This window comes from Pleurodeles waltl, chromosome 12, assembly GCF_031143425.1.
Source record: "Pleurodeles waltl isolate 20211129_DDA chromosome 12, aPleWal1.hap1.20221129, whole genome shotgun sequence".
Lineage (NCBI taxonomy): Eukaryota > Metazoa > Chordata > Amphibia > Caudata > Salamandridae > Pleurodeles > Pleurodeles waltl.
In genome coordinates, this window is record NC_090451.1 from 125,568,727 (window position 1) to 125,582,527 (window position 13,801).

At 43.1% G+C, this 13,801-nt stretch overlaps 3 non-coding genes across 3 annotated transcripts; all 3 read left to right on the forward strand.

Annotated features, from left to right (window-relative positions):
* Nucleotides 1-2,690: 2,690 nt before the first annotated feature.
* On the forward strand, nt 2,691-2,772 carry TRNAL-UAG (transfer RNA leucine (anticodon UAG)). The gene has a single exon. It is a non-coding gene; the product is annotated as a tRNA-Leu (tRNA).
* Nucleotides 2,773-6,918: 4,146 nt separating this feature from the next.
* On the forward strand, nt 6,919-7,000 carry TRNAL-UAG (transfer RNA leucine (anticodon UAG)). Its single transcript has one exon. It is a non-coding gene; the product is annotated as a tRNA-Leu (tRNA).
* A 4,119-nt stretch (nt 7,001-11,119) lies between these two features.
* Nucleotides 11,120-11,201, forward strand: TRNAL-UAG (transfer RNA leucine (anticodon UAG)). The gene has a single exon. It is a non-coding gene; the product is annotated as a tRNA-Leu (tRNA).
* The last annotated feature ends 2,600 nt before the right edge of the window (nt 11,202-13,801 follow it).

The following is a 13,801-nucleotide window of genomic DNA, read 5'->3' on the forward strand; positions in this document are numbered from 1 at the left end:
TTGTCTTCTTTTCACAAATGTTTAGGTTACTGGGATCCAGCATTGGTTTCACACCCATTTCTGTCACTGACTGGAAGGAGGCTAAAAGCACACAAAATCGTAAAAATGGGGTATGTCCCAGTAAAATGCCAAAATTGAGTTGAAAAATTGGGTTTTCTGATTCAAGTCTGCCTGTCCCTGAAAGCTGGGAAGCTGGTGATTTTAGCACTGCAAACCCTTTGTGGATGCCAATTTCAGGGACAAAAACCACAAGCCTTCTTCTCCAGCCCTTTTTTCCATTTATTTTTAAAAAAATACATTTTTACTGTATTTTGGCTAATTTCTTGGTCTCCTTCAGGGGAACCCACAAAGTCTGGGTACCTCTAGAATCCCTAGGATGTTGCTAAAAAAGGACACAAATTTGGCCTGGGTAGCTTATGTGGACAAAAATGTATGATGGCCTAAGCGCGTCCTGCCCCAAATAGCCAAAAAAATGCCTGGCACCTGAGGGGGAAAAGGCCTGGCAGCGAAGGGGTTAAAATGCACTATTTTATTCCAATTTCTTCACTTAGCTTCAGATGAACTATTGTTCCCTCCCACCCCCTCCTTTCAAAGTGCACCAGCCACCACTGCCTGGGGTGGGACAGATTGTTTTGGATTGCAGTATGGCAGATTGTTTTGGATTGCAGTGTGGTAGTTTGTTTTGGATTGGAGTGCAGAAGATTGCAGTGGGGTAGATTGTTTTGAATTGGAGTAGGGGAGATTGTTTTGAAGTGGAGTCGGGCAGATTGGAGTGGGTCAGATTGTTTTGGATCGGAGTAGGACAGATTGTTTTGGAGTGGTGCAGATTGTTTTTTATTAGAGGGGGGCAAATTGGAGTGAGACAGATTTGATAGGGGTGGCTGGAGAGGGTTGGAGTGGGATGAGTTAGAGTGGATTGGATTCGGGTGAGTGATTTGGACTGGAGTGAGGTGGATTAGTGTGGGTGAAGAGGTCTGGATGGGGGTGGATTGTAGTGGGGCAGACTGGAGTGGGGTGGATTGAAGTGTACCGCAGGATTATGTGTCAAAGCATAATTTCAGAATTTACACATAATAAAGAAACACTGTTGTTTTGCAATATTTTAAACAACCTAATCGTCATCTTTTGAGAAGAGCGCCCACGAACAAAAACAAAAGAAAACATGCGTGGAACGTGGGAAAAGACGATTTGGCAAAATAAAAGAAAGTTAGATTTAAATTGAAAACTTAACAGTTTTGGTTGACCTGCTGGTCATGTTTTTGCCAGTCACAAGCCTTTTGTTTGCAGGGCACTAGAAGGTAAAAGGAAAAAATAGTACCTTGATCAGGTGGGGAGCAGCGGTCAGGCACTGATTAAGCTGAATCAATCAACGCTTGGTCGCTGCTCTACAGAGAGGAACGGAAATGATGCAAGACATGCCTTGATGAATTAAGAAACTGTAAAGAAGAGTGCCACATAATTAAAAAATGGTGAGAGACATGCGGGCTCCAAGCCCTTTACTGAATACTACAGAGTCTATCAAGCGAGACCCTAAAAAGGTCAGTTAGTTAAAATAAACAAACATTGTTACTTCTAAATATCAATATTCCAAGGACGCCTACATGCTCGTCAAGCAAAAAGTTCCTAGTGCATGGAGGGCCTTATGGTAGTTCTGAAGAGAGGCAAAGGACTTGGTCAGAGGGTGGCCTTGTTGGTGTGGTAGGGAGGCAATACCTCAAACGTTATTACTGGGGTAGGGGAGCTTGCAATTCGGAGTAATGAAAATTATCACAAAGCAATCAAGTAATTCCACATCAAAATAACAAGCGTGCGGGCTGACAACCATGCTCTCAGCATCAACGAGCGCAGAGTGAAGTGAATTTTACCATCCTCTGTGCATTTTTATTGCGAGGCTCATTTACATTTGACTTGGCGCGCAGAACGAGTGAGAACCCGGTCAATAGAAACAAAAATCATCTATTTAAAAAGTTTAGTTTCACGTGGGCCTGTTGTGCTTACTTCTTTCAGAATAGCTTTTGAACCTCTGTCCTGTGTGTGTCTGTGACTGTCACGTGAAAGGCAGTCAGAGCATCCAGGTGGGCCCCATGTCACCTGTGGCACCGCCCACCAGTGCTGGAGTTTTAAACAGCACCCGGTTGCATTTTGGGACTTGTGCCTTTTCAATGTGAGCTCAAAGACGGAAGTGTGGAATTCTGTTGGCTAAAAAATATTAACAGCGGAATGTGAATAGGCCACACAAGACATGACGTCACTGGAAAGCTAAACAGTATGTTGGGGAGACTGGGTGCGGCAATAGGGCTGATGTCATGAATACGTGCAACTCCTCGGTTATTTTTGAATGAACTGCTCATTCATTAGATCCCACCCTAAGAAAGGAGCCCACCAGTATGAACACTTGTTTCATTAGAAAATGATGGAGTCACATTGCCTATGTAGAGCAGGTGCTTATACCTTGGTTGGAAGTCATTGCTCGGAGAGTGTTGTCTTTTAAGGTGATTGCACTAGGTCCGAGCAGGTGGGAGAAGACTTGTGCAGTGACTGAGTAAGAGAGATAACCTTCAATTACCACATCACCCTCCCGACATTGTAATCATGTCCTTTAAACGGTTTATCGACTCGACTTTCCACACTGAGTGCCAAGACGCAGGGTTTCGGTGCTCATGAAGTGCACAGACACACAGAAAACTGAAGGTAGCGTGGCCGAGCGGTCTAAGGCGCTGGATTTAGGCTCCAGTCTCTTTGGAGGCGTGGGTTCGAATCCCATCGCTGCCAGAGATGGATGTTAACAGATCTTAATGACGCATCTCCCTCCTGCCCCTTCAATTTGCATGCACAGTGACTCTACCAATAGGTCCCTAATTTTAAAACTCTTTTACAGTCTCCTTCTAAGTAAACTCCTAAACCGTGGACTCCCAAGAAATCGGCTGATGGGCGCTGCTGTTGTTTTCCTTCATTCTGCTTAGATCACCTTCAAATGGAAGGTTTAACAAATAATTTGTTCTCCCCACGCGGTCACCCCGCTCTTCTGTCTGCAAAATAAAATCGAACCTCTGTTAAATAAAGATTTAAAGCAAATTATCTATCTTCCCAAATAAAGTTGGTAAATGTGTTCTTCACAGTTATTTTAAATATCAGGTTTAAAATAAACAAGTGACGTACTCGGCAGGATTCGAACCTGCGCAATGAACCCCCAATGAATTTCAAGCTCATCACCTTAGCCACTCGGCCATAACTACGAGCTCTCATTAACCCATACCGAAACTTTATATCACAACAGAATTGTGCACAATGGCCGTGCACACCTATATATAACTCCATTTAGTTGTATCTCTAACTGTGTGCAAAGGGCACATTGCTATGTTTCTGTCTAAGCTTTGCTTTAGGTCTGAGGTCTTAAGAACCAAAGCAGGCTCCACGAATACTTGTCTGCACAAAAAAACAAGCATTTGCAATGCGAAAGGTCTCACACTTGGGAGAGTTAGAGCTATTGGCGTTGCAAATGACAATGTCTTTTACCTAGGTTTTGGTTTTCCTTGGGAAAATTGTATGTGTCCACGTTATGTTTTGGGGCACTTCCTGTCGCGGGCGCTAGGCCTACCCACACAAGTGCGGTACCATTTTTATCGGGAGACTTGAGGAAACATAGAATAGCAAAACAAGTGTTACTGCCCCTTGTCTTTATCTACATTTTTTCCTTCCAAATATAAGACAGTGTGTAAAAAAGACGTCTATATGAGAAATGCCCTTTAATTCGCATGCTAGTGTGGGCACCCCAGAATTCAGAGATGTGCAAATAACCACTGCTCCTCAACACCTTATCTTGTGCCCATTTTGGAAATAGAAAGGTTTTCTTGATACCTATTTTTCACTCTTTATACTTCGGCAAATTAATTGCTGTATACCCGGTATAGAAAGAAAACCCACTGCAAGGTGCAGCTCATTTATTTTCTCTGGATACCTAGGGTTCTTGATGAACCTACAAGCCCAATATATCCCCGCAACCAGAAGAGTCCAGCAGACGTAACGGTATATTGCTTTCAAAATTCTGACATTGCAGAAAAAAGTTACAGAGTAAAACGTAGAGAAAAATGGCTGTTTTTTTCACCTCAATTTCAATATTTGTTTTTAGTTCAGTTGTTATTTTCTGTAGGAAACCCTTGTAAGATCTACACAAGTTACCCATTGCTGAATTCAGAATGTTGTCTTCTTTTCACAAATGTTTAGGTTACTGGGTTCCAGCATTGGTTTCACACCCATTTCTGTCACTGACTGGAAGGAGGCTAAAAGCACACAAAATCGTAAAAATGGGGTATGTCCCAGTAAAATGCCAAAATTGAGTTGAAAAATTGGGTTTTCTGATTCAAGTCTGCCTGTCCCTGAAAGCTGGGAAGCTGGTGATTTTAGCACTGCAAACCCTTTGTGGATGCCAATTTCAGGGACAAAAACCACAAGCCTTCTTCTCCAGCCCTTTTTTCCATTTATTTTTTTAAAAATACATTTCTACTGTATTTTGGCTAATTTCTTGGTCTCCTTCAGGGGAACCCACAAAGTCTGGGTACCTCTAGAATCCCTAGGATGTTGCTAAAAAAGGACACAAATTTGGCGTGGGTAGCTTATGTGGACAAAAATGTATGATGGCCTAAGCGCGTCCTGCCCCAAATAGCCAAAAAAATGCCTGGCACCTGAGGGGGAAAAGGCCTGGCAGCGAAGGGGTTAAAATGCACTATTTTATTCCAATTTCTTCACTTAGCTTCAGATGAACTATTGTTCCCTCCCACCCCCTCCTTTCAAAGTGCACCAGCCACCACTGCCTGGGGTGGGACAGATTGTTTTCGATTGCAGTATGGCAGATTGTTTTGGATTGCAGTGTGGTAGTTTGTTTTGGATTGGAGTGCAGAAGATTGCAGTGGGGTAGATTGTTTTGAATTGGAGTAGGGGAGATTGTTTTGAAGTGGAGTCGGGCAGATTGGAGTGGGTCAGATTGTTTTGGATCGGAGTAGGACAGATTGTTTTGGATCGGAGTAGGACAGATTGTTTTGGAGTGGTGCAGATTGTTTTTTATTAGAGGGGGGCAAATTGGAGTGAGACAGATTTGATAGGGGTGGCTGGAGAGGGTTGGAGTGGGATGAGTTAGAGTGGATTGGATTCGGGTGAGTGATTTGGACTGGAGTGAGGTGGATTAGTGTGGGTGAAGTGGTCTGGATGGGGGTGGATTGTAGTGGGGCAGATTGGAGTGGGGTGGATTGAAGTGTACCGCAGGATTATGTGTCAAAGCATAATTTCAGAATTTACACATAATAAAGAAACACTGTTGTTTTGCAATATCTTAAACAAGCTAATCGTCATCTTTTGAGAAGAGCGCCCACGAACAAAAACAAAAGAAAACATGCGTGGAACGTGGGAAAAGACGATTTGGCAAAATAAAAGAAAGTTAGATTTAAATTTAAAACTTAACAGTTTTGGTTGACCTGCTGGTCATGTTTTTGCCAGTCACAAGCCTTCTGTTTGCAGGGCACTAGAAGGTAAAAGGAAAAAATAGTACCTTGATCAGGTGGGGAGCAGCGGTCAGGCACTGATTAAGCTGAATCAATCAACGCTTGGTCGCTGCTCTACAGAGAGGAACGGAAATGATGCAAGACATGCCTTGATGAATTAAGAAACTGTAAAGAAGAGTGCCACATAAATAAAAAAAATGGTGAGAGACATGCGGGCTCCAAGCACTTTACTGAATACTACAGAGTCTATCAAGCGAGACCCTAAAAAGGTCAGTTAGTTAAAATAAACAAACATTGTTACTTCTAAATATCAATATTCCAAGGACGCCTACATGGTCATCAAGCAAAAAGTTCCTAGTGCATGGAGGGCCTTATGGTAGTTCTGAAGAGAGGCAAAGGACTTGGTCAGAGGGTGGCCTGGTTGGTGTGGTAGGGAAGCAATACCTCAAACGTTATTACTGGGGTAGGGGAGCTTCCAATTCGGAGTAATGAAAATTATCACAAAGCAATCAAGTAATTCCACATCAAAATAACAAGCGTGCGGGCTGACAACCATGCTCTCAGCATCAACGAGCGCAGAGTGAAGTGAATTTTACCATCCTCTGTGCATTTTTATTGCGAGGCTCATTTACATTTGACTTGGCGCGCAGAAGGAGTGAGAAACCGGTCAATAGAAAGAAAAATCATCTATTTAAAAAGTTTAGTTTCACGTGGGCCTGTTGTGCTTACTTCTTTCAGAATAGCTTTTGAACCTCTGTCCTGTGTGTGTCTGTGACTGTCACGTGAAAGGCAGTCAGAGCATCCAGGTGGACCCCATGTCACCTGGGGCACCGCCCACCAGTGCTGGAGTTTTAAACAGCACCCGGTTGCATTTTGGGACTTGTGCCTTTTCAATGTGAGCTCAAAGACCGGGAAGTGTGGAATTCTGTTGGCTAAAAAATATTAACAGCGGAATGTGAATAGGCCACACAAGACATGACGTCACTGGAAAGCTAAACAGTATGTTGGGGAGACTGGGTGCGGCAATAGGGCTGATGTCATGAATACGTGCAACTCCTCGGTTATTTTTGAATGAACTGCTCATTCATTAGATCCCACCCAAAGAAATGAGCCCACCAGTATGAACACTTGTTTCATTAGAAAATGATGGAGTCACATTGCCTATGTAGAGCAGGTGCTTATACCTTGGTTGGAAGTCATTGCTCGGAGAGTGTTGTCTTTTAAGGTGATTGCACTAGGTCCGAGCAGGTGGGAGAAGACTTGTGCAGTGACTGAGTAAGAGAGATAACCTTCAATTACCACATCACCCTCCCGACATTGTAATCATGTCCTTTAAACGGTTTATCGACTCGACTTTCCACACTGAGTGCCAAGACGCAGGGTTTCGGTGCTCATGAAGTGCACAGACACACAGAAAACTGAAGGTAGCGTGGCCGAGCGGTCTAAGGCGCTGGATTTAGGCTCCAGTCTCTTTGGAGGCGTGGGTTCGTATCCCATCGCTGCCAGAGATGGATTTTAACAGATCTTAATGACGCATCTCCCTCCTGCCCCTTCAATTTGCATGCACAGTGACTCTACCAATAGGTCCCTAATTTTAAAACTCTTTTACAGTCTCCTTCTAAGTAAACTCCTAAACCGTGGACTCCCAAGAAATCGGCTGATGGGCGCTGCTGTTGTTTTCCTTCATTCTGCTTAGATCACCTTCAAATGGAAGGTTTAACAAATAATTTGTTCTCCCCACGCGGTCACCCCGCTCTTCTCTCTGCAAAATAAAATCGAACCTCTGTTAAATAAAGATTTAAAGCAAATTATCTATCTTCCCAAATAAAGTTGGTAAATGTGTTCTTCACAGTTATTTTAAATATCAGGTTTAAAATAAACAAGTGACGTACTCGGCAGGATTCGAACATGCGCAAGGAACCCCCAATGAATTTCAAGCTCATCACCTTAGCCACTCGGCCATAACTACGAGCTCTCATTAACCCATACCGAAACTTTATATCACAACAGAATTGTGCACAATGGCCGTGCACACCTATATATAACTCCATTTAGTTGTATCTCTAACTGTGTGCAAAGGGCACATTGCTATGTTTCTGTCTAAGCTTTGCTTTAGGTCTGAGGTCTTAAGAACCAAAGCAGGCTCCACGAATACTTGTCTGCACAAAAAAACAAGCATTTGCAATGCGAAAGGTCTCACATTTGGGAGAGTTAGAGCTATTGGCGTTGCAAATGACAATGTCTTTTACCTAGGTTTTGGTTTTCCTTGGGAAAATTGTATGTGTCCACGTTGTGTTTTGGGGCACTTCCTGTCGCGGGCGCTAGGCCTACCCACACAAGTGCGGTACCATTTTTATCGGGAGACTTGAGGAAACATAGAATAGCAAAACAAGTGTTACTGCCCCTTGTCTTTATCTACATTTTTTCCTTCCAAATATAAGACAGTGTGTAAAAAAGACGTCTACATGAGAAATGCCCTTTAATTCGCATGCTAGTGTGGGCACCCCAGAATTCAGAGATGTGCAAATAACCACTGCTCCTCAACACCTTATCTTGTGCCCATTTTGGAAATAGAAAGGTTTTCTTGATACCTATTTTTCACTCTTTATACTTCGGCAAATTAATTGCTGTATACCCGGTATAGAAAGAAAACCCACTGCAAGGTGCAGCTCATTTATTTTCTCTGGATACCTAGGGTTCTTGATGAACCTACAAGCCCAATATATCCCCGCAACCAGAAGAGTCCAGCAGACGTGACGGTATATTGCTTTCAAAATTCTGACATTGCAGAAAAAAGTTACAGAGTAAAACGTAGAGAAAAATGGCTGTTTTTTTCACCTCAATTTCAATTTTTTTTTTTAGTTCAGTTGTTATTTTCTGTAGGAAACCCTTGTAAGATCTACACAAGTTACCCATTGCTGAATTCAGAATGTTGTCTTCTTTTCACAAATGTTTAGGTTACTGGGATCCAGCATTGGTTTCACACCCATTTCTGTCACTGACTGGAAGGAGGCTAAAAGCACACAAAATCGTAAAAATGGGGTATGTCCCAGTAAAATGCCAAAATTGAGTTGAAAAATTGGGTTTTCTGATTCAAGTCTGCCTGTCCCTGAAAGCTGGGAAGCTGGTGATTTTAGCACTGCAAACCCTTTGTGGATGCCAATTTCAGGGACAAAAACCACAAGCCTTCTTCTCCAGCCCTTTTTTCCATTTATTTTTAAAAAAATACATTTTTACTGTATTTTGGCTAATTTCTTGGTCTCCTTCAGGGGAACCCACAAAGTCTGGGTACCTCTAGAATCCCTAGGATGTTGCAAAAAAAGGACACACATTTGGCCTGGGTAGCTTATGTGGACAAAAATGTATGATGGCCTAAGCGCGTCCTGCCCCAAATAGCCAAAAAAATGCCTGGCACCTGACGGGGAAAAGGCCTGGCAGCGAAGGGGTTAAAATGCACTATTTTATTCCAATTTCTTCACTTAGCTTCAGATGAACTATTGTTCCCTCCCACCCCCTCCTTTCAAAGTGCACCAGCCACCACTGCCTGGGGTGGGACAGATTGTTTTCGATTGCAGTATGGCAGATTGTTTTGGATTGCAGTGTGGTAGTTTGTTTTGGATTGGAGTGCAGAAGATTGCAGTGGGGTAGATTGTTTTGAATTGGAGTAGGGGAGATTGTTTTGAAGTGGAGTCGGGCAGATTGGAGTGGGTCAGATTGTTTTGGATCGGAGTAGGACAGATTGTTTTGGAGTGGTGCAGATTGTTTTTTATTAGAGGGGGGCAAATTGGAGTGAGACAGATTTGATAGGGGTGGCTGGAGAGGGTTGGAGTGGGATGAGTTAGAGTGGATTGGATTCGGGTGAGTGATTTGGACTGGAGTGAGGTGGATTAGTGTGGGTGAAGTGGTCTGGATGGGGGTGGATTGTAGTGGGGCAGACTGGAGTGGGGTGGATTGAAGTGTACCGCAGGATTATGTGTCAAAGCATAATTTCAGAATTTACACATAATAAAGAAACACTGTTGTTTTGCAATATTTTAAACAAGCTAATCGTCATCTTTTGAGAAGAGCGCCCACGAACAAAAACAAAAGAAAACATGCGTGGAACGTGGGAAAAGACGATTTGGCAAAATAAAAGAAAGTTAGATTTAAATTGAAAACTTAACAGTTTTGGTTGACCTGCTGGTCATGTTTTTGCCAGTCACAAGCCTTTTGTTTGCAGGGCACTAGAAGGTAAAAGGAAAAAATAGTACCTTGATCAGGTGGGGAGCAGCGGTCAGGCACTGATTAAGCTGAATCAATCAACGCTTGGTCGCTGCTCTACAGAGAGGAACGGAAATGATGCAAGACATGCCTTGATGAATTAAGAAACTGTAAAGAAGAGTGCCACATAATTAAAAAATGGTGAGAGACATGCGGGCTCCAAGCCCGTTACTGAATACTACAGAGTCTATCAAGCGAGACCCTAAAAAGGTCAGTTAGTTAAAATAAACAAACATTGTTACTTCTAAATATCAATATTCCAAGGACGCCTACATGCTCGTCAAGCAAAAAGTTCCTAGTGCATGGAGGGCCTTATGGTAGTTCTGAAGAGAGGCAAAGGACTTGGTCAGAGGGTGGCCTTGTTGGTGTGGTAGGGAGGCAATACCTCAAACGTTATTACTGGGGTAGGGGAGCTTGCAATTCGGAGTAATGAAAATTATCACAAAGCAATCAAGTAATTCCACATCAAAATAACAAGCGTGCGGGCTGACAACCATGCTCTCAGCATCAACGAGCGCAGAGTGAAGTGAATTTTACCATCCTCTGTGCATTTTTATTGCGAGGCTCATTTACATTTGACTTGGCGCGCAGAACGAGTGAGAACCCGGTCAATAGAAACAAAAATCATCTATTTAAAAAGTTTAGTTTCACGTGGGCCTGTTGTGCTTACTTCTTTCAGAATAGCTTTTGAACCTCTGTCCTGTGTGTGTCTGTGACTGTCACGTGAAAGGCAGTCAGAGCATCCAGGTGGGCCCCATGTCACCTGGGGCACCGCCCACCAGTGCTGGAGTTTTAAACAGCACCCGGTTGCATTTTGGGACTTGTGCCTTTTCAATGTGAGCTCAAAGACCGGGAAGTGTGGAATTCTGTTGGCTAAAAAATATTAACAGCGGAATGTGAATAGGCCACACAAGACATGACGTCACTGGAAAGCTAAACAGTATGTTGGGGAGACTGGGTGCGGCAATAGGGCTGATGTCATGAATACGTGCAACTCCTCGGTTATTTTTGAATGAACTGCTCATTCATTAGATCCCACCCTAAGAAAGGAGCCCACCAGTATGAACACTTGTTTCATTAGAAAATGATGGAGTCACATTGCCTATGTAGAGCAGGTGCTTATACCTTGGTTGGAAGTCATTGCTCGGAGAGTGTTGTCTTTTAAGGTGATTGCACTAGGTCCGAGCAGGTGGGAGAAGACTTGTGCAGTGACTGAGTAAGAGAGATAACCTTCAATTACCACATCACCCTCCCGACATTGTAATCATGTCCTTTAAACGGTTTATCGAATCGACTTTCCACACTAAGTGCCAAGACGCAGGGTTTCGGTGCTCATGAAGTGCACAGACACACAGAAAACTGAAGGTAGCGTGGCCGAGCGGTCTAAGGCGCTGGATTTAGGCTCCAGTCTCTTTGGAGGCGTGGGTTCGACTCCCACCGCTGTCAGAGATGGATTTTAACAGATCTTAATGACGCATCTCCCTCCTGCCCCTTCAATTTGCATACACAGTGACTCTACCAATAGGTCCCTAATTTTAAAACTCTTTTACAGTCTCCTTCTAAGTAAACTCCTAAACCGTGGACTCCCAAGAAATCGGCTGATGGGCGCTGCTGTTGTTTTCCTTCATTCTGCTTAGATCACCTTCAAATGGAAGGTTTAACAAATAATTTGTTCTCCCCACGCGGTCACCCCGCTCTTCTCCCTGCAAAATAAAATCGAACTTCTGTTAAATAAAGATTTAAAGCAAATTATCTATCTTCCCAAATAAAGTTGGTAAATGTGTTCTTCACAGTTATTTTAAACATTAGGTTTAAAATAACCAAGTGACGTACTCGGCAGGATTCGTACCTGCGCAAGGAACCCCCAATGAATTTCAAGCTCATCACCTTAGCCACTCGGCCATAACTACGAGCTCTCATTAACCCATACCGAAACTTTATATCACAACAGAATTGTGCACAATGGCCGTGCACACCTATATATAACTCCATTTAGTTGTATCTCTAACTGTGTGCAAAGGGCACATTGCTATGTTTCTGTCTAAGCTTTGCTTTAGGTCTGAGGTCTTAAGAACCAAAGCAGGCTCCACGAATACTTGTCTGCACAAAAAAACAAGCATTTGCAATGCGAAAGGTCTCACATTTGGGAGAGTTAGAGCTATTGGCGTTGCAAATGACAATGTCTTTTACCTAGGTTTTGGTTTTCCTTGGGAAAATTGTATGTGTCCACGTTGTGTTTTGGGGCACTTCCTGTCGCGGGCGCTAGGCCTACCCACACAAGTGCGGTACCATTTTTATCGGGAGACTTGAGGAAACATAGAATAGCAAAACAAGTGTTACTGCCCCTTGTCTTTATCTACATTTTTTCCTTCCAAATATAAGACAGTGTGTAAAAAAGACGTCTACATGAGAAATGCCCTTTAATTCGCATGCTAGTGTGGGCACCCCAGAATTCAGAGATGTGCAAATAACCACTGCTCCTCAACACCTTATCTTGTGCCCATTTTGGAAATAGAAAGGTTTTCTTGATACCTATTTTTCACTCTTTATACTTCGGCAAATTAATTGCTGTATACCCGGTATAGAAAGAAAACCCACTGCAAGGTGCAGCTCATTTATTTTCTCTGGATACCTAGGGTTCTTGATGAACCTACAAGCCCAATATATCCCCGCAACCAGAAGAGTCCAGCAGACGTGACGGTATATTGCTTTCAAAATTCTGACATTGCAGAAAAAAGTTACAGAGTAAAACGTAGAGAAAAATGGCTGTTTTTTTCACCTCAATTTCAATTTTTTTTTTTAGTTCAGTTGTTATTTTCTGTAGGAAACCCTTGTAAGATCTACACAAGTTACCCATTGCTGAATTCAGAATGTTGTCTTCTTTTCACAAATGTTTAGGTTACTGGGATCCAGCATTGGTTTCACACCCATTTCTGTCACTGACTGGAAGGAGGCTAAAAAAACACAAAATCGTAAAAATGGGGTATGTCCCAGTAAAATGCCAAAATTGAGTTGAAAAATTGGGTTTTCTGATTCAAGTCTGCCTGTCCCTGAAAGCTGGGAAGCTGGTGATTTTAGCACTGCAAACCCTTTGTGGATGCCAATTTCAGGGACAAAAACCACAAGCCTTCTTCTCCAGCCCTTTTTTCCATTTATTTTTAAAAAAATACATTTTTACTGTATTTTGGCTAATTTCTTGGTCTCCTTCAGGGGAACCCACAAAGTCTGGGTACCTCTAGAATCCCTAGGATGTTGCAAAAAAAGGACACACATTTGGCCTGGGTAGCTTATGTGGACAAAAATGAATGATGGCCTAAGCGCGTCCTGCCCCAAATAGCCAAAAAAATGCCTGGCACCTGACGGGGAAAAGGCCTGGCAGCGAAGGGGTTAAAATGCACTATTTTATTCCAATTTCTTCACTTAGCTTCAGATGAACTATTGTTCCCTCCCACCCCCTCCTTTCAAAGTGCACCAGCCACCACTGCCTGGGGTGGGACAGATTGTTTTCGATTGCAGTATGGCAGATTGTTTTGGATTGCAGTGTGGTAGTTTGTTTTGGATTGGAGTGCAGAAGATTGCAGTGGGGTAGATTGTTTTGAATTGGAGTAGGGGAGATTGTTTTGAAGTGGAGTCGGGCAGATTGGAGTGGGTCAGATTGTTTTGGATCGGAGTAGGACAGATTGTTTTGGAGTGGTGCAGATTGTTTTTTATTAGAGGGGGGCAAATTGGAGTGAGACAGATTTGATAGGGGTGGCTGGAGAGGGTTGGAGTGGGATGAGTTAGAGTGGATTGGATTCGGGTGAGTGATTTGGACTGGAGTGAGGTGGATTAGTGTGGGTGAAGTGGTCTGGATGGGGGTGGATTGTAGTGGGGCAGACTGGAGTGGGGTGGATTGAAGTGTACCGCAGGATTATGTGTCAAAGCATAATTTCAGAATTTACACATAATAAAGAAACACTGTTGTTTTGCAATATTTTAAACAAGCTAATCGTCATCTTTTGAGAAGAGCGCCCACGAACAAAAACAAAAGAAAACATGCGTGGAAC